Source organism: Lipophrys pholis (genome assembly GCF_963383615.2).
Source record: "Lipophrys pholis genome assembly, chromosome: 9".
In the NCBI taxonomy this organism is placed as follows: Eukaryota; Metazoa; Chordata; class Actinopteri; order Blenniiformes; family Blenniidae; genus Lipophrys; species Lipophrys pholis.
In genome coordinates, this window is record NC_137639.1 from 29,532,702 (window position 1) to 29,557,891 (window position 25,190).

General features: G+C 43.1%; 1 protein-coding gene across 1 annotated transcript in view; it reads right to left on the reverse strand.

Moving 5' to 3' along the window:
- Positions 1–16,364, reverse strand: part of rftn1b (raftlin, lipid raft linker 1b) — a 142,512-nt gene extending 126,148 nt beyond the window's left edge. The window contains exon 1 of the mRNA XM_080471775.1: positions 15,761–16,364. The gene's annotated coding sequence lies outside the window, so the exon portion shown is untranslated. The remainder of the gene's footprint in view (positions 1–15,760) is intronic.
- Between the last annotated feature and the right edge of the window lie 8,826 nt (positions 16,365–25,190).

Here is a 25,190-nt window from a genome sequence, read left to right on the forward strand (position 1 = left end):
CTCTATAATCTGGATGTTAATGGAGGAAGATGCTCTTTAATCTGAATGTTAATGGGGGAAGATGCTCTATAATCTGGACGTTAGTGGAAGGAAGATGCTCTATAATCTGGATGTTAGAGGAGGAAGATGCTCTATAATCTGGATATTAGAGGAGGAGGATGCTCTATAATCTGGATATTAGATGAGGAGGGTGCTCTATAGTCTGGATATTAGAGGAGGAGGATGCTCTATAATCTGGATGTTAGAGGATGAGGATGCTCTATAATCTGGACCTTAGAGGAGGAAGATGCTCTATAATCTGGACGTTAGTGGAGGAAGATGCTCTATAATCTGGACGTGAGTGGAGGAAGATGCTCTTTAATCTGGGCGTTAGCTGAAATTACACCTTTTTTAAACTTGCTTCTGTCTCACTTCCGTTTGAAGAACAAAACCAATCTCAGAAGTGGAACATCCTCTCCAGAAACAGCTCCAGTCTCTCTTAAACCGTCACTCAGGACGTCGTCGCTCCGCGCCGCAGCTCGCCGGCACCACAAACGACTCCGCCGTAAAAGAAAACTGCGAGAAAATAAGCATAACTGGAGTCTTTCCAGGTCTCGCGTGCCTACAGTGACTCGTAAATGTCTTGTTATGGCTTGCAGAGGCGAGAAAGAGAAAGAAACTACAAGTAGTACATGTAGCCGGCGAGAGGTGGAGAGGAGGTGAGAACAATGAGATGTGGAGGAAAGAAGAAAACAAACTGAACGGAAATTTAAAAAAAAAAGAAAAAAAAAGGCGTGTGCACAGATTCTTCAGACTAGAGACGAGGCGAGAACCCCACTTCTTGACAGGAAACGTGAAAACGTTTGATATTTTCTCACAAACTTTCCCGCCTCTGCTTTGAGCTCCGGCCAGCAGCCTCCCTTCCTCCACCTCCTCCTCCTCCTCCTCCACCTCCTCCTCCTCCTCCTCAACAACCGTTGATTCTTTTTGTTGAAGATTGACAGAACGTTAGAGATGCTCACAGAGAAGGAAAAAAAAAAACTCAGGAAGGCTTCCATTGATTTCCCTTTTGCTGAATTAGCAACGATCCCGCTGCCATCTCGTTCTCTCTTTTGTCTCTTGCTAATGGCGTTTTGAGGTTTTATTCGATAAGAGGTTTGATCTGATAAGAATCCCCCCCCCCCCACCCCCATAAGCCGGAGATCGACGCCACGGTGCTTTGTTGGAGCGGCGATGCACTTAAGCTTCGGCCCCGACAAGCAAAACATCCCGCCGCACTTTGTGTCGCGCTGGACTTGACGGGCAACTTCGGGGAGACGCTCGCCTTCGTTTCCCGCGCGTCGATCGGCGGCGGCTTGTCAGTGTCTGGCTGGGCTTTGCTTTCTGTGCTCGCATTGATCGGCGGGGTCAGACTCTGGCTCCTCTCCGGGGGATTTGGCACATTATTAAAGCCGAATTAGCCAATTTTTTACGGCCGCTTAGGGGAGCGGGAGCGTCAAGAGGTGTATTATCGCCTCGCAAAGAGGTTATCTCCACAAACAACTGCTTTATTACACGTTCAGTCCAATATTTACAGGCGGTTTTAATGGCTTTGTTTTGTTCTGCGTCCGCCTCGTGAAGGGGAGCTTTACAGCGGAGATGCTCGTAGACGCTAGCTGAAACATGACGATAAAAATGTGAAAACAATTAGTCTACGCCTTAAGTTTAATCTTGTTCATTAATGGCGGGTCGGCTGGAGGACTTTTCATGAACAAATAGATCAGGATTTTATTTGCTTGCATTGGCAGTGAAGTACGGCGGCCCAGGAGGGTCAACGCAGCTGTAACAGCCACGACGTAACCGCTAAAGCCACAACACGACGGCAAAAGCTACAACACGATGGCTAAAGCCACAACACAACCGCAAAAGCCACAACGCGAAAGCAAAACCCACAACGCAACAGCAAAAAAAAGCCACAACACAACAGCAAAAGCCACAACACAACATCAAAACCCACAACACAACAGCAAAAGCCACAACACAACAGCCACAACGCAAAAGTAAAAGCCCCAACGCAACAGCAAAAGCCACAACGCAAAAGCAAAAGCCACAACGCAACAGCAAAAGCCACAACGCAAAAGTAAAATCCACAACGCAACAGCAAAAGAAAGCCACAACACAGCAGCAAAAGCCACAACGCAACAGCAAAAGCCACAACGCAAAAGTAAAAGCCACAACGCAACAGCAAAAAAAAGCCACAACACAACAGCAAACGCCACAACGCAAAAAAAAGCCACAACAGCAAAAGCTACAACACAACTTTTTCACACAACTATATACACAATGGAATCACTGCACCAGTAACTTTTTGAACGGAAGCCGATTTTATCATTAAAATGTGTGTTTTTTTTAAGATATTAGTTTTTCATTCAGTTGTTTCTTTATTTTAGCTTCTTCCTTTTGTTCGACAGTTTAAAGGTACAAGGAGGAACAGAGAGCATGCTGGGAAATGTGCAGATTGTTTAAGTTTACGTGACGTTTCAAGTCAAACGTGTCGTTTCCGCATTTTCGAAACAAGCTTTTCATTTACATGGCAAATGTTCTGAAAACATTAACAACGGCACGATGTAGTTAGTATGGCAGACCACGAGGTGGCGCTGTCCAGACATTCGTTTGGACAGTTGATGAAGTGAATGCTATTAGGCGCTGCTCAACTATAAAACTATAAATATAGACGATAAGGTTAGAATGTGGACTCCATGACACTCTGGAGGCGGCCATGTTGACTTGCGTTTCCAGTGGCAACGACCAGCAGAACTTTAGCATTCCCACTCGGTCTTGCTGTCGTGTGAACCGACCCTTCGAATTTGAATCCATTTGATCGACCGCCATTAAGAAAAATATCGGTCCGTGTGGTTTTGATTTGACAAACGGCGACGCTTAAGAAATTCTACTTCGGCGAGGAAGACGACGGTAGCAAATAAAAGAGACTTCACAGCTTGGGCTCTGAATGGCTTCCTTAATGCCGTCTGACGGCGATCTTGCCCACATTACAGGACGGCGTTACGAGGCTTTGATAGGAACATTGCTGAGATCAAACCCGGCAGCATGGGAAGCTTCACAGTGGATTAATGGAGGCAGACATTAATTAGGACAGTGTGTTCTGTGTAGTCTCCCTTTCAAGCCCGCGCTCCCTCCCTCCCTTCGTCTCTCGCCTTATCTCGCTCGCCCTCTTTCTGACTTTTGATCTTTTTTTTTTTTATCTGACAAGTTGGGAGTTAAAGTGGAGTGGCGGCCCGCGGCTGGCGACCGCTCCGCCCAGGGTCCACGGTTTTTATTGTGAGAAGAGCGGTGGAGAGCTCTTCAAGAGGAAATAAGAGGAACTTCTCCATTTCTGTCCTTTTCTCTGCTTCAATCCCAGAAACTTCAAAGCTCCGAGTCGAGAACCTGAAGAGGTTTCTCTTCGCCTCCACTGCCGACGCCGATTCCTGACGTGAGACTGATGAACAATTGTTTGTTTGTTTTTGTTTTTTTTGCAATTTTCACACAAAATAAAATTTGTCTGCAGCCACAAAACTTGTTAATGATCTGAAATGAAGAAAAAACAACAAAAAGCCTTCAGTTTAACCAGGAAGCCCCAAACTCGAGACATTAAAAAAAGAAAAACTAAGGATGCACCAACGCCACTTTTGTAAAGTTTCTATGAAAACGATGTAGCCAGCCTGCCAGGTCACTAGTTGGCGCTGTTGGTTGCACACATACATGCGTGCTGAGAACAATACGTTATACAGATTAACAATTGAGAGTTCTCGGTTGGTCAATATGATGAACTGGATGCTATTAGGAGTGAATCTCAACTATAAAACTACCAATATGGGCGATAAAACCAGATCATGGACTCGGAGTCGTGCCACTCGGGGGGCCGCCATGATTGTTACTCGCACATGAGCAGAAGTATCAGAGCACCGTAAGCGAACACCAACATTGTTTTGCATTTTCACGCATTTTGGTTGTCGTGTAAACGAGGGCCTCAGACAGAGAAGTTGCTGCTGCAGTCAACAGATTCTCTCTACGTGCACTAGCAGCTCGATAAAGTCGATCTCATTACAGTTGACGGAACAGGAACAACGGTGGAATCCAGAGAACTCGTTTTATCGTTTCAAGGCTTGACAAAGCAGAAAAACAAATCAAAACAACAACAAAAAGACGGCATGATTGCACATTTGATTTATATTGATAATGTCATCAAATATGGCGTCCGACTCAAAAACAGGTTACAAGAGATGGAAAGTTCACACTGTACTCTGCTGTGCACGGGCTTGTTTTACGAAAAACAGCACCGACTAGTGGCCTAGTATGCAAACTACAGCATTTTCAATGTGTCAAAGCGTTGCCATCTACACATGAAACTGGAATTCAAAACAAGAGAGCATTTTTTTTTTTAAGCAGATTGTTCTCATGTAAGCAAAGTCAGCTAAAAGGTTCCCACACTTCAGCTGGGAATCCCCGCCACATTATTTGCTTTTCTTCCTTCCTTCCACCTTTTTTCACCTTTAATGTTCGAGGTGAAGAAACAGACTGAGATAATGGAACAGAAGAAGAAAGGAAAACACGAGGCAGGATGGGTCGGTCCGAGCAGTGAGTGCCATGTGAGGCCCCTGTTCCACTGTAAAGCTGAGTATTTTATTAAAAAGAAAAAGAAGTAATTCTTATCTGGTTAACTCCCAAATACCTCAAAACACAGCCATATGAACATTATCGAGAAATCTACATGCTTCTTAAAGAAATATCTCTTAAAAACGCAGACAGGAAGTAAATCATGTTGGAGAAGAAACATACGGTCCCAGAAACGGCAGAAACCTCCAAACAAACCCTGACCAACCTTAAATTTATAAAAAGAAAATTGTTGCAAGTATTACTGAGAAGTTTCCGCTTTTCAACAAGAAATTTGCTCCTGCAGCGGCTGTATGTGTATAAACACAGTGAGATAAAGTTACAGCATTGAATCTTTTCACTCAAGCCTTTTATAGACATCGATTTCACTCCAACAAAAACTCCCAGTTTGAATGTTCAATACTCTGCAGTGTAGAAAAGGTTTGCTTGTGTCTGAGTGGCTGCAGCCAAAACAACACGCTGATGAAGCCACAGAAGACCATGAGGTGTGTTAGAAGTAGAAACGTACTCCATCCATCCACCGTCTGTACTGCACACATTCATACAGTCTTAAGCGAAAACAAGCCGCCGCCACCGTCCCGAAACGCGTTCGCAAAGCACCTCGCCACTTGTGATCGGATCACCGAAACGAAAAAGTTCAAACCGGGTCTTTAATAACGGGGAAAATCCACAAGTCGGATCACAAAATGAAAACAACAACCAAGCCGAGGAAGCACACAGATGATGGGCAGGAACAAGCTGACAAGACCCAAACCTGGTGAAGGCACATTGGTACACAGGGGGAAATGAGGCACAGTCGGCAACAATCAAGGGGAATCAGAGGAGCAGCAGAAAAAGACATCAGGTTTGGGCAAAAAGACACTGAACCAAACATCAGGGAACATTAGGGAAACAAGAACATGAATATGGCAAAAGGTCAATTGAAGATACAAATCAACAGTTCTTGTCTAAATGTACAGATATCTTAGTGGGATTGTTTTTTTAAAGTTATTTCAGGCTGCCATTGAGGGATGTTTTTGTCACGAGGGAATATGTTTCTGTTTCAGTCCGTCATGTTCTCGGGTCTCAAGGAGACAGACTGGTGTACAAACACTGAGCCGGGAGGCTTTCTGTGTGGAGCTTGCATGTTCTCCTCATGTGTTTCGTTCAACGATCCCAAAAAATATGCACATGAGGTTAACTTGTGACCGGACCGTCTCCTTGAGACGCGAGAGCACCAAGGACTGCAGGAACATGCGGCACAGAAACCTCCTTCATTTGTGGCCTGAGATAACTTATTTTAAAAAAGCCCACCAAGAAATCTATACATTCTGCATTCTGACAAGAACTGTTGATTTGTTTCTTGAGTTGACCTTTTGCCATATTCATGTTCTTGTTTTGAGCTTTGTTTTCATGTTTCCCTAATGTTCCCTGATGTTTGCTTCAGTGTCTTTTTGCCCAAACCTGATGTCTTTTTCTGCTGCTCCTCTGATTCCCCTTGATTGTTGGCGACTGTGCCTCATTTCCCTCTGTGTACCAATGTGCCTTCATCAGGTTTGGGTCTTGTCAGCTTGTTCCTGCCCATCATCTGTGTGCTTCGTTTTTTGTGAAACGACTTATGGATTTTCCCCGTTATTAAAGAGTCTCTTCTGGGGTAAAGCCGGCTGTGTCCATCCTCAGTGGACCGACTTCAATCAAAGAAAAACTCCCACTTTGAGTGTTTAATACTCAGTTTAAAAAAGGTTGATGGTGCTGTCGTGTATACAATTCATTTTGAATCCTTTCACAATCAGTTAGTTGACAAAGCTGAATTTACAAGTGGCAAGGTGTATTGTGGGTAAAACCTGGAAGAGGCTTTACCCTGGTTTGATATGAGGAACGGACACGGACCCAAACATTAAGACTAAAGATCTTCACTCTGCAATCGCCCACAAACATTAATGAGTATGTCTCCGTCCTCCAAACCAAAGACGATTTCAACAAGAACAATCCTGCTGGAAAGCTTCAAACTGGAAACATCTTCAAATCCGAACCCCCGACTTCCTCGAGGAGAAAGACGAAGGAGCCAAAGGTGGAATAGCTTTTTTTTTTTTTTTTTTTTTTTGAGTTTGTTGGATTTGCTTTGAACGTCCAAGGAGGACAAATAATGGCGATGAGAGAAGAGCGAGAAGAAGAAGAAGATGAGGAGGAAGAAGAAAAGAGCAATGGAAGATGAAGGGTGAGGTGGAGAGAGAATAAACAATAGTGTCTGAAGAGTGTCTGTCTCTCTCTCTCTCTCTCTCTCTCTCTCTCTCTCTCTCTCTCTCTCTCTCTCTCTCTGCAGCCTCACGGCCGGGTTTCAGTCCATCCGTCCGTCCGTCCGTCCGTCCACACACACACACACACACACACACACACACACACACAGAGGGAGCTATTGCCATGGGAACCAAGCCCTCTATGACTATTCCCTTCTCCGGGGGAAGAATAGGCACCAGTCGTTCTCCACCTCTCCCTCTTTCATTGTCAGATTTCTTTTTCTGATTCATCTCCTCCTCTTTCCTCCACGTGCAGGAGGAAACATGTCCTCCTCTTCCTCCTCCTCCTCCTCCTCTTCTTCTTCCTCCCCAGTTTGATTTGTTATGCATGATCTATCCACGCTGGGATTTGTACGTTTCTCACAAGTACAAAAAAAACCCCTAAAGAAGCAAAACATGATCTTAACTCATCCTGAACCAAAGAAAAGATGAAGAAAGAGAATCGCCACATTCAAAAATAGAAGACATCTTTTTTTTTGCTGGAAAAAAACTCAGTGTGTATGTGTGTGTGTGTTGGGGGGGGGGGGGGGGGGGGGGGGCGATCTCCCGCGAGTGACTCATTGCTTTCTGTGAACTTGCTCCAGGCAGGTCATTTCTTATTAAAGCCCAGCCAAAGCTAAGTTCTTACATTTTCAGACACCCTATCGACATGTCCGTGTTGGACATTACCCGATCGATACCGCTGCAATTTTCCTGACCACCCATTACAACAGGAGTCAATTTGCTGTATAGAAATATCACGAAGGGGGCGCCGGGGTTTTTTCTTTTCTCTCTTCTCTGGTTGGAGGCTAAGCCGCGACACAATCGGCTGAATATTGCCTCTTGTGTTTTCCCGTCTCACCTGGAGGATTCATCCCGGTTCGCCGTCTCAGGTCTGGGGCAGAGCCGGGGGCTTGAATAGCTTTCTGTCTTCAAAAAAAGCATGATTGCCGTCACCTTGCAGCACAAGCGAGCGTTTCGCGGAGAAAAGGGGAGACTCTGCAGTGGGGCCCACAATGAAGATGACACCCCGCCATTAAAACTACGTGTCTTATCTGCCGGCGTGTCATTCAGCCGTGTTCATACGTTTATATTACTCTTCTGCCATTTTGATTTTCACTTCAACAAGTGAAAATCAAAGTATAAATCAATGATTCACAACCTTCCTTTATATTTTTGCTCCAAAGCTCTCCGAACGTGTAATCTAACGCATTACTATTTCCAAAGCAGTAATCAGATACTTATCCAAGTCACTGTGCCTTACTATTGTAGCATTACTATTGTAGCATTTCTATTGTAGCATTTCTATTGCAGCGTTACTATTGTAGCGTTACTATTGTAGCGTTACTATTGTAGCATTACTATTGTAGCATTTCTATTGTAGCGTTACTATTGCAGCGTTACTATTGTAGCGTTACTATTGCAGCGTTACTATTGTAGCGTTACTATTGCAGCGTTACTATTGTAGCGTTACTATTGTAGCGTTACTATTGCAGCGTTACTATTGCAGCGTTACTATTGTAGCGTTACTATTGCAGTGTTACTATTGTACCGTTACTATCGTCGTGTTGCTTTTGTAGCTTTTCTGTTGTTGCGTTGACCCGCCCCCTTCTCTACCCTCAGCCAATCACAGGCCAGCTCGCGGTGCTTTTAGGCGACAAAAGAATCAGAACCAACAAACATCGTCATTAAACCACATCATTGCATCACGAACACAACTGCAGAGACGTTACACTGTCGTTATTTTCCTGAGTAGAAAGATATGTTGGCAGGAAGTCCCGCCCCATTTTTCAATCAATCAATCCATCAATGAAAGACTTTATTTGTCCTCGGGTGCAAATAAATGGTTGCATAGAGCAGGTAATCCAAATAAATAAATAGATAAATAGTGCAACAACAAACTACAACTACATCACCGGGTAAATAAATACCAGTAATAGTAAAAATCTGATCATTAAAGCGGGGGTCATATATAAATACTTTGTCGGCAAAGCCTCTCAAAGTTATATACGCCGAATCAGCGTGGCACTTCCTCACACGTTGGTGCCTTGAACTTGGTTGGAGGATCTACCTGGACCCAAAGTGGTCGTGGGAAATGCTCAGTAAAATACGAAATATCTGGAGATTAAGATTAAGATTCTTCATTACTTGCTTTGGTGTATTTCTTTAATTTTCCAAATTTTTTATTTCTGATTGGCTGTTTGGAGCAACACACTTTTTGAAAACTGAAACAAGCCAGTCAGAGAGAGGACAGACTGTCTTCACTTCTTGGGCGTCCTTCCAGGTATGGGGACGATTCTTACTGTTGGAAAACCTTTAGAAAAGGGACTTTAGCAGAACATGACCCCTTTAAAAACGGCTCCAGATCTTATCGTTGATCTTCAATTCTAAAACATCCCAATGAAGCAAAACCCTGATGGACACGCCCACTTTTAACAACACAAAATAAAAAAAGTGGACAGATTTCAGGTTTGTGGTTTACGTTCTACACAGTGTCTTCAGGTTCTCCTTCAACATGTGTAAATCTTATTTCTAGAATCTCAGAGCGGGAAAATGGCAAAACCAACAAAAGTGCCTGAGGATTGATCCGTCACAGTGGTGGGTAAAACCCCCCAGAAGGGTAGATTGTACACTAAATTGGAGCAAAGTACATCATTTTCCTCGGGGGGGTAATCGTCCCATACTTTGAAAGCTTTTGCACTAAACCGTCAAAATAAAAGCCTCGAATAAAGTTTCAAAAAAAATGTCAGGAAACTATGCATGTTGCAATCACAAGCTGAGAAGTTGTGACTATTTAATATTTAATTTTCTTTTTTTATTGCCTCCTCGTCATTTATTTAAAGGTAAAATCCTCCTTTTGGCTTCGTACTCTGGAATCAAAATCGTTAATATGTATATATTTAAAAAAATGTCCTGAAATCTTCTGCTCGCTGGAGTTTCTCTCTCTGGCACCGAACGAGCTCAGCATGAAATTAGAGTAGAAGGGAATTAGGATGGTTTAAAAATAACCACCTTTCAATTAGACGTAGCCTAAATATTTGCGAGCCGAATGTATTCCGGTGTTTTTGTTGGGGTTTGTGTCTGTGGGTGTTTGTCTTTACACACTGTGAGGAGGAGAGTACACTGTCAGGTTAAACCCAACCAATGCCTCCCAATTACCTTAATCTAATTTCACATTGGGGGGTGGGGGTTGGGGGGGTGATCAGATAGCAAACATAAGTTGATTAAAATCCATGTTTGCTAAAAAAGACTGCAGTGAAACTGAATTCAGCAGGAAGTAGAGAAGGTGAATGAGAAACAGTTAAAGACGGGGAAACATGGCTGCGACTGTAACAGACACCAGTCAGCCATTACATTATGACCATTCAACTCAATTCAATTCAACTTTATTCATAAAGCACCAAATACAACAGTCATTTCTAGGTGCTTTTAGCAGAGAAACCCAACAATCCGATCCAAACATGTGATACGGTATTAATCCAGATCTTTCTGACGAATCCGCAGATCCGCAGACTGCAGATGGAATCTAGCCACGGCTGAAATCTGTTATGAAGCATAATTTTTTAAGATTAATGTTTTTGTATATGGTCCCTGAAAAATAGACTAAATAATTAAATAAATTAATCAATTTCAATGAGTCTCATGCACCTTTTTCCAGGTCAACTCATTTCAATACGGATCACTGCATCTTTGCTTTGACTTAAGTGTCTTTTTATGTAAAAAAAAACAACAACCAAACTGCTTAAAATGCTCCAATACATGTTTGATCAGTTAGACAGTGATATTAAAAGAAATCACAACGGTTGTGTAGAAAACAGACCAGCCTGCTCACTGCAACTTTTAACTGTTGACTTTACCTAAAGAAAATTTTATTTGTTTGATTTATTCATGAAGAAATGACCTCATATGAGTCACCAGCTGTATGAATTTAAAGTATAACAGTTAAATCTTTCATCACAATATTGGATCTTTCCGTTACCTACAGCAATGATATGTTTTTGTGAGTTTCAGTCGTTCACCCCAGAAATAATTGAATTGAATTAAAATTCATTGATTTCAATTTAGTTCAATTAAGTTTAATTTTATTTCTATAGCAAGACACAAGGAAGGACTCAGGTGGAGACTTTCAAACCCTGGTTCTGGTAGCCGGGAGGCATTCATAAACTTATATTTCTCTTTTGGATCTCATCTAGTTTGCAAACAAAAGCAGCTTTCCAATTGGAATCAGGTTGCATGGATCCAGAAATGCGGCATTAAAGTGACGATTTCTCCTCAAAAAGACAAGTTTATCTTTGGAAATGATCCCAAAAATTTTTTAAAAAACGTACTCATGAAACCCAGAATCCCTCAGATCCAGACGATAAAACAACCAGCGAAAGACTGATTTTATCTCTAGATGTCGGTATGAAGAAGTACTGAAGCAAACTGTAATGTTCAAGGTGTTAGATGTGGGTGTTTAGTTGCAAAACCAATTTCTACATCAAATTATTGAGCACGAAAAAAACAAAAATAGCTTCTACTTTGATATGACCATTTTCCTTTCAGAAAAATACATTACCAGCACATACAGTCCATATTCGGTCGAATAAACAGATTTATTTTGTATGAAAACTGTGTTTTTTAACAGGTTCATTCAGCCGTTTGTTTTCACTTCCAACATTTCAGGTTTCCTCAAGTGATATTAACAAAGGTCATAAATCTGCTTTTGGAAATGTTAATAAGTCATCAATAAAGGTTAATGAATCTGACTTTTTTCGCTTTCGTTTCAGCAGAACAAATGTTTGTAATGAGTCATTTTCTAATAAGTTGTCACCAAAAGGTTGGCAGAAGAAAAAAATATAAAGTAGAGAAGCATCACGGTGAAAGAAGCTTGTGACTCTCCCTGTAAGGCTTCTCTGTACGCTTCGTATTGCACTTTTATTGTTATTGTCATTACTATTATATTATCACACGGTGGAGTGGAGCCGTAATTCTTTCCGATTGGGATGTGAAGAGATTTACTGAAGGTTTGCAAATATAAAAAATGGGTACAAATGTGAGAAAACTGTGACTATGGAGTCCGACTGGCCACAAGTCAGCTCGTTCTAACGAAGAGTTCAGGTAACACAAAAGAATCAGAATCAACAACAGAGTTGTTACACTATTTTTGTCATTTTCTTTACTAAAGAGAAGAAGCTCCGCCCCTTTTTGGGTAAAACAAAATTTTAAGTTTGAGATGGTGGAGGGGTGTTGTCAGCAGCTGCTGAGAGTAACTAAAAAGTAACGTGTAATCTAACTGAGTTACTTTTAAAAGCAAGTAATCAGTGAAGTTACTTTAAAAGAGTAACTAGTAATTAGATTACTTTTTTCAAATGGTAAATGTGGCAATACTGCACACGATACATTTAGCACGTGTAAAAAGTCGGTACAAAATGCAGGGAGGATTAATTTACAAACCCCAACGTGATTCACTCCACCTGGAATCCTTTGTTGTCTGATGGATGAAAAGAAGCTCAGCCTTCAGCAAACATCTTCTCAACTGGCTCCCATTTACTTTTATTTACACATATTTCCTATATTACACCTCAAATGTTGACTTTATGACCGATCTTTTTTTTTTTTTTGTGCCAAATTCTGATTCATTTGCTGCTTCACTCCGATTTCCTTGATTATTTTCTCCATCAACAAGTCGAGAGAGCTGGTTTCATCTTATCAAACTGAGACACTTATACACATAATTGAGACAAAAAAAAATGTATATTCACATGTCATCATGATTAACTTAATGCTTTTTTGCAGTTTTACTCTTTAAAATAAATGTTTATATCTTCACCTTTGGCCCTGAGTAATAACATATTTTCAGTGTGACACTGCAGCAGAGCGAAGCCGGAAAAAACCCACAATCACCTACACATTTCCAGCAACAGCTGGGCTGCTGGGATACTGTGTGTGTGTGTGTGTGTGTGTGTGTGTGTGTGTGTGTGTGTGTGTGTGTGTGTGTGTGTGTGTGTGTGTGTGTGTGTGTGTGTGTGTGTGTGTGTGTGTGTGCGCTCCCATGTGTGAGACTTGCTGCATGTGATCATTGCATGTATTACACACATGCTCTAACACATTTACCCTTTGATGTTCATACTTGACACCAAGCACATGGCTCCATGCGCGTGTGCGTATTTCCCATGTTAATCAGTCTGTAGTCTCTGCAGTGCGTGTGTGTGTGTGTGTGTGTGTGTGTGTGTGTGTGTGTGTGTGTGTGTGTGTGTGTGTGTGTGTGTGTGTGTGTGTGTAATTTACATGTTTCTGTTCTACTGGTCGTTTTCACCAACCGAAGAGGTTCAAACCTCCAGTGTACCACCGCGCGGTGTACTCCACTTGTATACCAGATGAATCGGTGTACGTTAAACACTGCAGCTGAGCACTCACTAGAAATAACATCTGTGACGCTTATCGTCATCACTCCTGTTAAAAAACAAGCGTCTTCTTTCGGTTTTCACTGAAAAATGACCGCCTCTCATGCATTTCCATGAAGTCTCCCCTTCCATCTGCAGCCTCGGCGCCCAGATGGCACGACTGAGTGCAAAGAAGTGTTTCACACTCCACTCGCAGGCCTCCGCCTGCAGAAATCCGCTGATCACAGTGTGGACGTCGCTTTTCTTTACACTTTGAATGGAGACTGAGGCTCCGTTTATGTGACGCTTTCAAGTCAAAACGCTAAACTGCACAACGGAGGTGCTTTTTGAAAATGGGTCCCAAGGCGGAACTTTTCAAAAATGCTCCGACTGTCTACGTGGAAACAATGAAGATGAATAGTTGTTCTGCACATGCTCAGTAGACGGACAATAAGATTCAATGTTCACATTCTCCTGGGACTTCGTTCTTTTATTTTGACAGTCACTGTAATAACAATCCAACTTGGTCGTCTGTTCACTAGAATGTCTGTGTTCTCCCATTGTTAATGGTTATAGTGTATTGTTTACTACTCGCGCGTTCAGTTTTCATCACAAAAACAAACAACAGCACCGACTAGTGGCCCAACAGGAAAACTACATAGTTTTCAACGTTTCTGTGTAAACCAAGGCATCAAGCACCGTCCTCACATTCCTGTGAAGTGTCTGCTGGACTAAACATCACCTCCTGTGGTGCAGTGGTTTGCCCTGTTGCCTCACAGAATGTCACCGCTGTTTACAGACTTTTTATGCTTGATGTTGTTCCTGCTGGAAACGGAGATTCGAACCCAGATTCCCAAACACTGAGACTCTTGACCTGCACCCCCGGAGGAGATTTCATAGAGGAAATTGTTCCTGGTTCAATCCTGCTTCCTGATGAGGGTTTGACTGGGTGGAGTTTGCATGTCATCCATTAGCCTGTGTGTTTTGTTTTTGCCAGGTATGATACAAGGATGTATGTTTGTGCGCCTATATATTGTAAATGCCTTTGAGTTGGGCTTGTTATAGACGTGTACAGTGTCCGATGTTGCCTCAGACATTCGGTCCATCCCACAAAAAATCATCCATACAGCAGCAACGAGTCAAAACCCGACTGCACTTCTTTTCTGAGAATGAAGTGTTTCCCAGTCTCACAACCGTCCACTGATAAAGTGCAACAACAAAAAAGGAGCAACTCTGAGAAACTATAGAGAATATAAAGCTTCAAAATGTGAAAAAAAAAAGCATGGCATTAAAGGAGATGAAAACATGCATTTAGTAGTGTACATTTGGAAGACCACAGAGAAGAGCCTCAATCGCCCCCTAGTGGCTGGTGGCAGTATTCAACCCCACCCTCTGTTAACTCATGTAAAGCAATGTGAATATTCCACAAATACGAAATATAATAATAATAAAAAATACAGTTTCCAACTAGTTTGTGTTATTAAAGTAGTTTTTTATCATGTTGCTTTTTTCTCATTCTGATTTATTCGGTAGTATTGACTTATTCAAAGTAATCTTTACAAAGTTTATGTAAAAATGTTGAAACGGTTGATTCAAGGTTCAAATTAAGGTTACACATGGAGTTAATAGGGAAATGTGTGTGTGTGTGTGTGTGTGTGTGTGTGTGTGTGACGGGGAGAACTCCTGACCCACCAACACTGGAACAAAACGCAGCCCGACGCGCCACAACTCACCAGCTGGAACTAATTAACAGCAGTTCAGTGAGACTGAGCTGCTCACTCACTTTCTCTCTCTTCGTACACACACACACACAAACCCCCCCCCCCCGGGATTTTCCTCTCTCCTGCCCTCGTCTTCCTCCTCCCTGACATCCTTCCTCACCCTTTCCTCACCTCCTGCCGTCGCTCAACTTGTTTTTACCCCCCTCCCCTCGTTCAACCTTCCTCCTCCTCCTCCTCCTCCTCCTCCTCCTCCTCCTCCTCCTCTTCCTTACATACACACGCATGCTTGGATGAACTCGTAGCACGCAGCCCGTGCATGTAAACATCCACATGTACCGACGGACGCGCATATGTACGAGGCAGCATGCGCGCTGCACGCAACAACACATGGAGGGGAACTGGTGGTGGAGGTGGGGTGGGGGCGACCCACACCCTCCAAAGACGGACTACGGTAGCTCACAGAACACACACACTCCCTCAGTGGACGGTCTCCGATTGGATCCAGGTAGACATTTTTGCAGTTTTTTTGGGTTTTTTTAGATACATTTGCAGCCCCGTTCCGTTACCGTGTACATCTGACATCAAACAGCAGCAGGAACCTGAGCGAAAACAGCGAAAAGAGCGATAAGAGCGGATCTCTGGCGTCTTGTGCAACACGCCGCTGGAGAAAAAAAAACTGACAAAACTCGTGTCGTGCAGAATCGTCCAACCAACTCTCTACGGGAAGTTTGCAGCCACGAGGGCGTCCGCGGAGGGGAAGTTAAAAGAAAATAGAGCAGAAACTTACCTGTTTGACGATGTGGTTGGAAAGTTCAGCGCTCGGACTCACAGGGACTCGGCGGGAGAATCACATTCTACTTCGCGAGGCGGCGAGGGATGGAGTTCAGATCCAGGCAGGAGATGACAGGGTGTTGCGGCTCGGCGAGGGAGCAGAAGAAGAAGAAGAAGAAGAAGAAGAAGAAGAAGAAGAAGAATCCTCCTCCGGCAGGCAGCAGCAGCAGCTCCAGCGGTTTCGCCTCGTCGTTTCCCCCCCTCTCCTTTCACCGCCGCACGCAGCTCAGACACACTTGTACGCTCGCTGTGTTTAGGTCATGCTCAAACTATGCCTGTGTACCAGTGTTCTGCAAGCTCAGGGAAACCACATCCTGTCACATATTTACCTCCCTCCCCTGTCTGCCTGTCCTCTCTCTCTCTCTCTCTCTCTCTCTCGCTCTCTCTCTCTCTTTCAGAGCCTCTCTCGGTTCCCGTGTCTTTCTCTCGCTCCCCTGTGATTGTCTGAAGCAACTGAGCGCTCTGACCCGGCGTCTGCTCGCGCACAGCCGCTCTCCCTCAATGTCTGCCTCTCTGGCAGCCGCACCGGTTCCACGCCGCTGCCTGAAGAATCCATCTGAGGAGAGCAGAGGGGCGAGAGAGGAAAAGGGAAGGAGGGGAGGGAGGATGGCGGAGGGGAGCCGAAAGGAGGAGGTCGGGGGGGGGGGGGGGGGGGGGCTTCGTTGGGAAATACCAGAGTTGGAGGAGGTGGTGGGTGTCGTTCGGGAGTGGAGAAAGGAGGGCGGACAGAAATAGTAATCGATAGTTAGTCTGATAGTGGAGCGAACGCAGTCGAATGTCAACGAAAATAAAAGCTGCGTGAAGTGGAGACGTGTGAAAAATTATATTAAAAAAAAACAAGGTTGAGTTGGTGTTTACGAAGAGGAAGCAGCAGAAACAAAAAGCCAAACTCTTCATCGTATTACACCAAACAGCTCGTTATGTAAGAGCAGGTTCTTCCTATAAAGGGTAGTGACTTCTTTTCGTATAGAAATGCAGCCCAAAGTGTGGCGCAATTTAAAAAGGAGGGAAAGTTGAATGACGTGTGTTCAGTGTTAAGATGATAAGATGAACCTGTTCAGGGTCGCGAGAAGCCAATCCCCGGCTCACTCTGGGCGAGTGAAAATTATGGGCAAGAAGGTAATTCAAAATGGATGAAATAAAAAACACAATACAAGGGGAATATGAAAGGATAAACACGTTTAAGAGAATCATCATGATGGTTAGGAGACTCACAGAACTACCATGACATGTTGGTTACGCCTGTGTTTCTCTCAGGGCTCGTTCTCACAACGTTTCACGTTTACACGGCAACGTTTTGAAAAAGATGTCCGTTTACACATAAATGGGAAAAAAGAAAAGTATAACGATGTAGTCAGCATGCCAGACCACAAGATGGCAGTGTTGGTTGGACGAACGACCAAGTTGGATTGTTTTTACAGTGACTGTCATGTATAAAACAAACAAAGTTCCTGGAGAATATGGAATGGGAGTCGTCACACTCGAAGAAACGTTGTCGTTATTGTCATGTGCAGAAGAATTATTGCCGATGGCCGTGAAGCGGCATTTCAGAAAAGTTGCGTTTGGTTCCATTTCAATGCAGATGGAGCCAGAGCGTTTTCAAAAAGTTCCCCCTTGGGAGCTGTTTTCCGAAAGTTGCTTTTTCAGTGGCTCCAGGCACCGCCGTTAACGGACACCCGGGGAATGCTACCAATGCTACCTTTAGATTCATCGACAGGAAGTGAAGGAAGAACAAGCAAACTCTGAGGGAGGGAGAGAAACAGTGATTAAGAGTGAGTTTGTGTGGAAAACAATGGAAAGAAAGCAGCCGAACGTATCGCGACAAAGTTAACGCAAACAAAACTGAAGTGAAGCCAAAATAAGTTTTGCTAATGTTGACATTAGGGGTGGGGGGTGGGGGAGCGGTGGGGGGGGGGGGGGGGGGGTACACCAGCTGGTTTGTTGAATATGGATGTCGGCGAGTTTGAACGTGTGATTCTCGGCACTTCGCTCCTCTGTAGTGGTTATGCATATTTAATACGTCCGGGGTCAGGACCCGCTACAGCTCGGTATTTATTATTTAAGCCGGTTCGTATGAGGGACCACCACTCCGGAGGAACGGCGGCTCTCTGATACGCAAGCTAGCGATCTTCACCACAACAACTATTGCAACTTTTCGTCCACAAGTAAACGACCCGTCCATGTGGGTGTACAGAGCTTCACTCTCAAAGCCGTGGTGACAGAGTTCGTTGGAATAAAGTAACATAAATATGTGGGTGGTCTTTCAGAAACGTCGTGTTTTTGGCTTTAAACTGCTTCATTTATTTACCTTCGCCAATGAAAGGTGGGCGAGAATGTTATATTTTTGGCTGCGTGTATATATTTATTTATTGGTTTGTATGTATGTATTTTACCAGCTTTTTCGCAAAAACGACCTACCCAGATTGCATGAAATTTTCAGGGATGGTTTGTCATCATCCAAGGACAGATCGATTAGATTTTGAGACGTTAACGGCTAATTGTTTCCGGATAAATCCCCCAAAACCGCCCAAAAAAACCTTCCTATACAAAGCGGATGGGAGAGGCACCTCATGGAGGAGATCAAAGAAGGTCAGAGTCTGTTGCCATGGAGACGCTCCCTGCTCAGTGTTTCACACAGAGATGTTGAGAGAGATGTACATTGTTAGCATCAATATGAGCTACCGGCTATCACAATAGGTTCTGGAAACATATGTGGCGTTGGCGAAAATCTACGCTCTACCGAGTGTAGCTCTAGTTTGCAGTGAAGTGTCATTGATTTAGACGAGCTTGTGAAAGCCCGATCCATCCATCCACCCCATCCTCCTCTGAATCCGGGGATTTATAACTATTTTAGCTTCAAATGATAAATGGTTGCATTTTGCCATTTCCACAACAATAAATGTGGTTTCCGTCATCGACTGTCATCTTGAGGATTGGACGACGACCTGCTCTTCAAACATGAACTCCTAAAAGGAAAACAAGTGTATGACGTATCCACCCATCCCGTCCGTCCCAAAATATTGACTTTTCCCCTCATTTAAGTCCTAAATAATGCATCCATCCTCCAAATAGTGAGATCCATTAGTTTCCAGGCTACTTCACATGCTGGATCCATCAATACACTGAATTTAATGCATGATCCACCCATCCATCCGCCCCATCCTCCTTCCAATGTTGAATCCTCATATATATATATATATATATATATATATATATATAATTGTTTTTTTTTTGTTTTTTTTTTACTTTCACGCATGGTCCACTCATCCTGCAGAACCTCGTCTAAAAAAAAAAGACTCCCCTCCTTCTTTTTAACGCCGACATGCGTGACATCCATCCGTGAAATTATCTTCCAAATGTTGACGCCAGTAATTCCATTAGCGTGACGTGATACTTCGCTTGCTGGATCCGTCCGTGTACAAGCGTCCCAACCTCATTAACATGCTGACATTCCTCCATCTTTTAGCCTTGGTGCTAAATCACAACCACACATGTTCCATCCATCCATCCATCCATGTGCGCCATGAAGCGTTCCCCTCTAAAATACTACAACATGTGTACACGCGGGGGTTATTCAGGCTGCTTGTAAATTGGAGTTACTTCTAAGGTTTGCTTTTCTACGAATGTAAGCGTGTGACCAGAAACGGTTTGCACGTCGATGCACAGCGTGGTTCTGATTCACTGAGACACCAGATATTCCAGGTCCGGATGATACAAGTGTAGTTTATTGTCTGTATTTAGAAATGAGGGTCCAGGTCGGGGCTCCTCAACCTTCAAGACCAAAAGAGACGTTTTTTGGGATTTTACACCAAACATTTGTCTACAGCTGAAATTAAAAAAAAGAAATAAAATAAAATAAAATAAATAAATAAATACATTTAAAAAAAAAATAAAAAATTTAAATTTAAAATTTAAAAAAAAATAAAACCTTTTTTTTTCTTTTATAGCCCATGTTAATAATATTCCGTATTTCCCCCCCACGGATTTTTCCTTTTTTTTTTTTTTTTTACTTATTTTAGCCGTTTAAAGTCACTGTGAATATCCTTATGGTTAGAGCAGCTTTAGCTGTACTAAATAAATATATTGAAAGTTACACTTCTTTGTACCCTCTTTTTGAACATGTAACACACATATTGTAAAAGTGGAGTGTGTGTTGCGTGATCTGCGGATTACTCATCGAGTGATTTTTATTTATTTTTTTGTATTCATTCTCTTTGTTTATTTTTTATTTTTTTCTTGGGGGTACATGTTCAAAATACATTTGAACTCTTTTGGGCTGTTTTTAGTGACTTTACCATTGAGCTGTTCTTGCAGGTTTCTTTTATTTGTGTTTCTTTTGTAGTTTTGGCCACTTTCAGCAATCCTTTCTATTTTGCCATTTTTAACCAGGGGATTAGAACATTTGTCAAAAGTGGTGTGCACAGAAATGATCAAAGTTACATCGGATTTTCTGAAAGTTTCCGGGAGCCACTACTGCCGGGCTGAAGAGCCCCGGTGGCTCTCCAGGCTGCAGACTCGTGGTCAAGGTGAACAGGTTTTTCCACTCTTACGGCATTTTCAGGATCCAAGCAGTTGAGCGAACTGCAGTGGAGCATTAAGTGGCTCAGATCCCTTTTTATTTCCCTCAAGACCCAAGTCGAGGCCAAAGGACAGCGAACGCTGGACAAAAGGAAGGAGTTTGAACCTGCCAGATGTTTCACTGACGTTTAACCTTTGTGAAGAAAATGACAATATTTGGTAACGTCTCCCAGTCTGAACAAGCTAATAAAGTGCAGTTTATAGAAAGATATACCTGATTTTTTTGTAACCTGTTACAGATTTCATGGCAATATTATTCATGACTTTTGATTATTTTTAAACTTTCCAATTGATTTTAATACATGTGAATTTCATGTTATATTTCTGTAACAATGATGATTTTATAACTGACAAAATAAAAAAGTGTCATGTTGAATTCAGTTAATTCCAATTTAATCCAATCCAACTTTATCAAGGAAGAATTTAAAACAACGCGTGAGATCTCAGTGCTGTACACAAGAAAAAAAAAAAAAAAAAAGTAAAAGACCGAAGACTGAGCCTTGCGGAACACCAGTGTTGCCTTTTGTCTGCTACTCTTAAGAAAATGTGTAGAAAATTTTTTTAAGTTTTCTTTCAAATTTTTACAATTTGCTTGGCGGTTTTGTCCCACGGGCCTTATATTTGTCACCCCTGCTTTATTAGCTCAATATCATCTTCTCCCAATCGTAAGGTTGCGGGTTCCAGCCCCCGTCAAGCACCTTGGATGGCAGCCGCCTCCACTGGCGTGTGTGTGTGTGTGTGTGTGTGTGTGTGTGTGTGTGTGTGTGTGTGTGTGTGTGTGTGTGTGTGTGTGTGTGTGTGTGTGTGTGTGTGTGTGTGTGTGTGTGAGTGTGATTAACAGTGTAAAACACTTTGGCGGCCGCTCAAGCTGTGGGCATAGAAGTGAAAACGTGCGAACCCTTCATATATCACTCCCTAATTCACAAGCCACAAGTGGGCACTTCAGAGGTACAAAGTGCTGTAACGATACTTAACTCTCACTTTGAAAGTTGACATTGATATATTGTCGCTGCAACTTTTCTTCCAGCCAAAGTCGTCGAGTAGAAAGAAGAACTTCTGCTTCGCTGAAATCCATTTGGGTGGAATTCCAGCATGAGAAGCGGCCCGGTCAGTGATGCGGAGTAAGTTGCTGACCAAAGATCTTTTTAACAATGCGGGCTATTTTAACGGGGCGGCGGCGGGCATCTGTTTCTCAAGGAGATTGAGAAAGTTATGGGGAAAGAGTGTCGTTTACGCAGCAGTGCACAGCTGTTACACGGCCACGCAAGAGCTGTCAGCGCCGAAAAGCACAAGTTTCCGTCCAAACTGAAATATCTTTGCAGCTGCCGATTTGATTGCCGTGAATTTTTTTGAGCCGCTTTTTACGATCCCGAGTTAATGCGTTCCGATAAAATTGCAGCTCCTTTAAATTTTGATTTCAAGCGTTGATCCAGTCAAAACGATTTCTTCTCCCTTCACAAGAGACACGTTTCTATTGTCATAGATTCACATGAAAAAATTAGAAATTGGAACATTATTTACGGATTACAGAGTTTAAATGTCGTTACAATACTTTAGTCAGTAACTTTCAGATTATAGAGCATATTCCTTCTCTGACTTCCAGATTATAGAGCATATTCCTTCTCTCATGAGCAGCGAGAATCTTTCTCCAGGCCACAAATTAAAGATATGTGCCTTTAAAAGATGGTGAGAACCTGCTTCTGTTTGCCGTCACTTTAATCAAACCCCCCCCCCCCCCCCCCCCAGACCCCCAGACAACACACATCTCGATCCGGGCAACGTATATCCGACTGTGTTTCCTTGAGCCTGTTGCTCGTCCAACTGTTAAAGAGGTTCAACGGTTCACTGGCGAAATCCACAGTTTGGACAGATGCACCGATACTGATACCGATACCAGTATCGGGTCCGATACTGCTCGGTAAAGAGTACTACGTGGTGTGGCTGTGCTTCGTGCTTCATGGCAACGCATTGTCTTCGCACATTGCTTAGGCTTTCAGGCATTCAATAAATACTCGTTTTGCTTCTTGGTATCAGCAAGTAGCTAAAGGCTAGTACTCGTACTTTAAAGAAGTGGTGTCAGTGCATTCCTATTCCAAACTCAAATAATCCATGTGTTTATGTGAAACCAGACACAGACTCCCGAAGTAGTGTAGAAATTAAGTAATAGGGTAGAATAGATGCTGGTGGGAAACTGATTTGCTAAGGAAACCAGGTAGCGTGATAAATAAACAATAAGGCTGAAGCTTGTACTCATCCTGGTGGTATTGGTAAATCTCCAGTTTGGACACATACGGAAACTGGAAATGGAAGAAGAAAAGGAGGAGGGGAACAATGGAGGTCAGGATGAAACTCGGCTGGTTTTCTGGCCGTTCGAACAGATTGAAATCCAACAGATGCCAAAGTGCTGAAGCCTTTCTGGCACTGAACGGAACCAATGATCGCCCACGGTCTGATTGTTCTAATGGACTCGCTGCTGGACGACACAACAACAACAACAACAACAACAACATGACATTTACATGATGTCATCTTCACCCTTTACACTTTCATTGTTTAGGCACTAATCCCCAAGTGTTTGGATTCCTTCTATTAGATGATAGACTTGACCTGACCGGCCTCAAAGACCACGCAGCTGAATGTCTGTTCGGACCGGATGAGCAGCCAAGCGTTGGTGTTTGTGGAAACGTCAGTCTGACATGGGGAAGAGGAGGAGGAGGAGGAGGAGGAGGAGGAGGAGGAGGAGGAGGAGGAGGAGGAGGAAGAGGAGGAGGAGGAGTGGACCCAAACTCTTCTCATTCTGCAGTGGAATAATCACATTATTCAATCACTGGCTCCATTGTTGCTGTGTTGGTTTGGTGTGTGAGCTTCAGCTCTGACTGAAGGTGCAGCAGTGCCCCCCAGTGTTCGAGGTGGGAATTTATTCCACCGCTTCATCCATTGCTGGAGTCAATCCCACCTGACTGAGTGAAAGCAGGTAAACACACAATGGGTGAGTCTGAATAATCCCTCCTATCTCCTTTCCTATCCACTTCTCCTTAACCCCAGAAGAGTTTAAGTGGCGGCCATGATAAGGAGAGTTGGAGTTCTCTATAAGCTAAGGAGAGGAGGCTCAATGCTTCCTTTAGAACCTCCTTTAGCCTCGGAACCACTGATGCTTCCTTTAGAACCTCCTTCAGCCTACGAACCACTGATGCTTCCTTTACCAAAGGAGACCAGCTCATGTTCCCCCACAATTCCTTGCGGCGACCACATTTAAAGGGACCCGCTCATCGGAGCGTTCAGGGAAACTCAGGACGACTGAAAAAGGAGCAGATCATGTAAGTTACCAAAGCAATAATCTGCCTAGAACAACTTGAAATCATCTAGAACCCAGATCCCAACTAGGAATGTTCTGGATGTTGTAGAACCAACACAGTGAAGTTTTAGTGCAGCTTATTCTCACTCTGATTGGTTCTTTATTCACCTGGCAGCTGTTTACCTTTAGTTCCTCTTTTCCTCTTTTAGTTACATACTGATATGAATACTTATCAAATGCCATTAAGCCTAATTCATCCCGATATCTTATCGGTGCATCCCTATTTTAAAAAAAACCTTAAGTGCAATAAAAGCTAAAAGTTGGTATTTGTTCTGTAAAAAAGTGGTATGGGTGCATCCCTAATTTAAAATAACGGCATCAGTGCAACATAAAACTTCAGTGCCGACTGACGATGACGTTACATCAATTGTAAATAAAAACTACGGCCGTAAACGGTTTATGTAAATGAATCTTTCAGCATCCAAACTGTGTCATTTTTTTCCCCGTTCATCCCCGCGGAGCCTCGTCTCATTATCCAGTCACTCTCTGGTTATCAGCCTGTACCTGCACTCGGAGCATCGCGTCCGCTCCGTAATGGCCGCTATTACTTCAAATGGCCTTCCTTCATTTCTCGCGTCACGTCGGGAGTTTGACTTGGAGGAAAAAGCACACTGGGTCTTACACTGCGTCACCGGGCACAAAGAGAAGCTGCTCCCATCACATCCATCACCATCCTGCCGCTGACTGCGGGGACAAGCCACACAGACGACTTATTCAACTCCTGGTTTCTAAATATTAGCCATCTACATCTATCCATCCATCTTCTCGGACAATTTATACAACGTTAGGGTTGCAGGAGGCGGCCGATCCCAGGGGTCAACAGTCGGTCTTAGATACGTACATGCTGTCGGACTGTAGGAGGAGAATCGAGGATACAACTTCTACACAAGGAGTTCAGAACAGGTCAAAATGATATATATATATATATATATATATATACCTTCTTTCTGTATATTCTAGTAATTTTGCAAGACTGACTCTTAAGAGTAACAAAACAATGAAAAATAAATGCAATGCGTTCTTTAATGTTTGTTCAAATGGCAATAAAATCCTTTCAGCACCATTTACATTATTTTTAAGTGGAATTGGAAAACATCCGTAGTTTTTCGGGTGTTTATACGACAATGATGCTCGGAGCCACTGAAAACGCAACTTTTTAAAAACGCTACGACTCCGTCGAAACCAAAGTTTTTCTAAAATGGTGCTTCTGCTCAGTAGTTTTTAAAATTTCTGCCGTTTTAATGTAAACGGACGTCGTTTTCAAATGTTGCCGTGTAAACGCGAAACCTTTGTGAAACGATGCGTTTTCACCAGCAATGTCGTGTAAACATTTCAGAAAAGTTTCACGTTCACACAACAACGTTCTGAAAACGATGTCAGGTTAAACAAAACGATGTAGTTTTCACATTGAGCCACTAGTGGGTGCTGTTTGATGTTGTAATGAAGCTACACA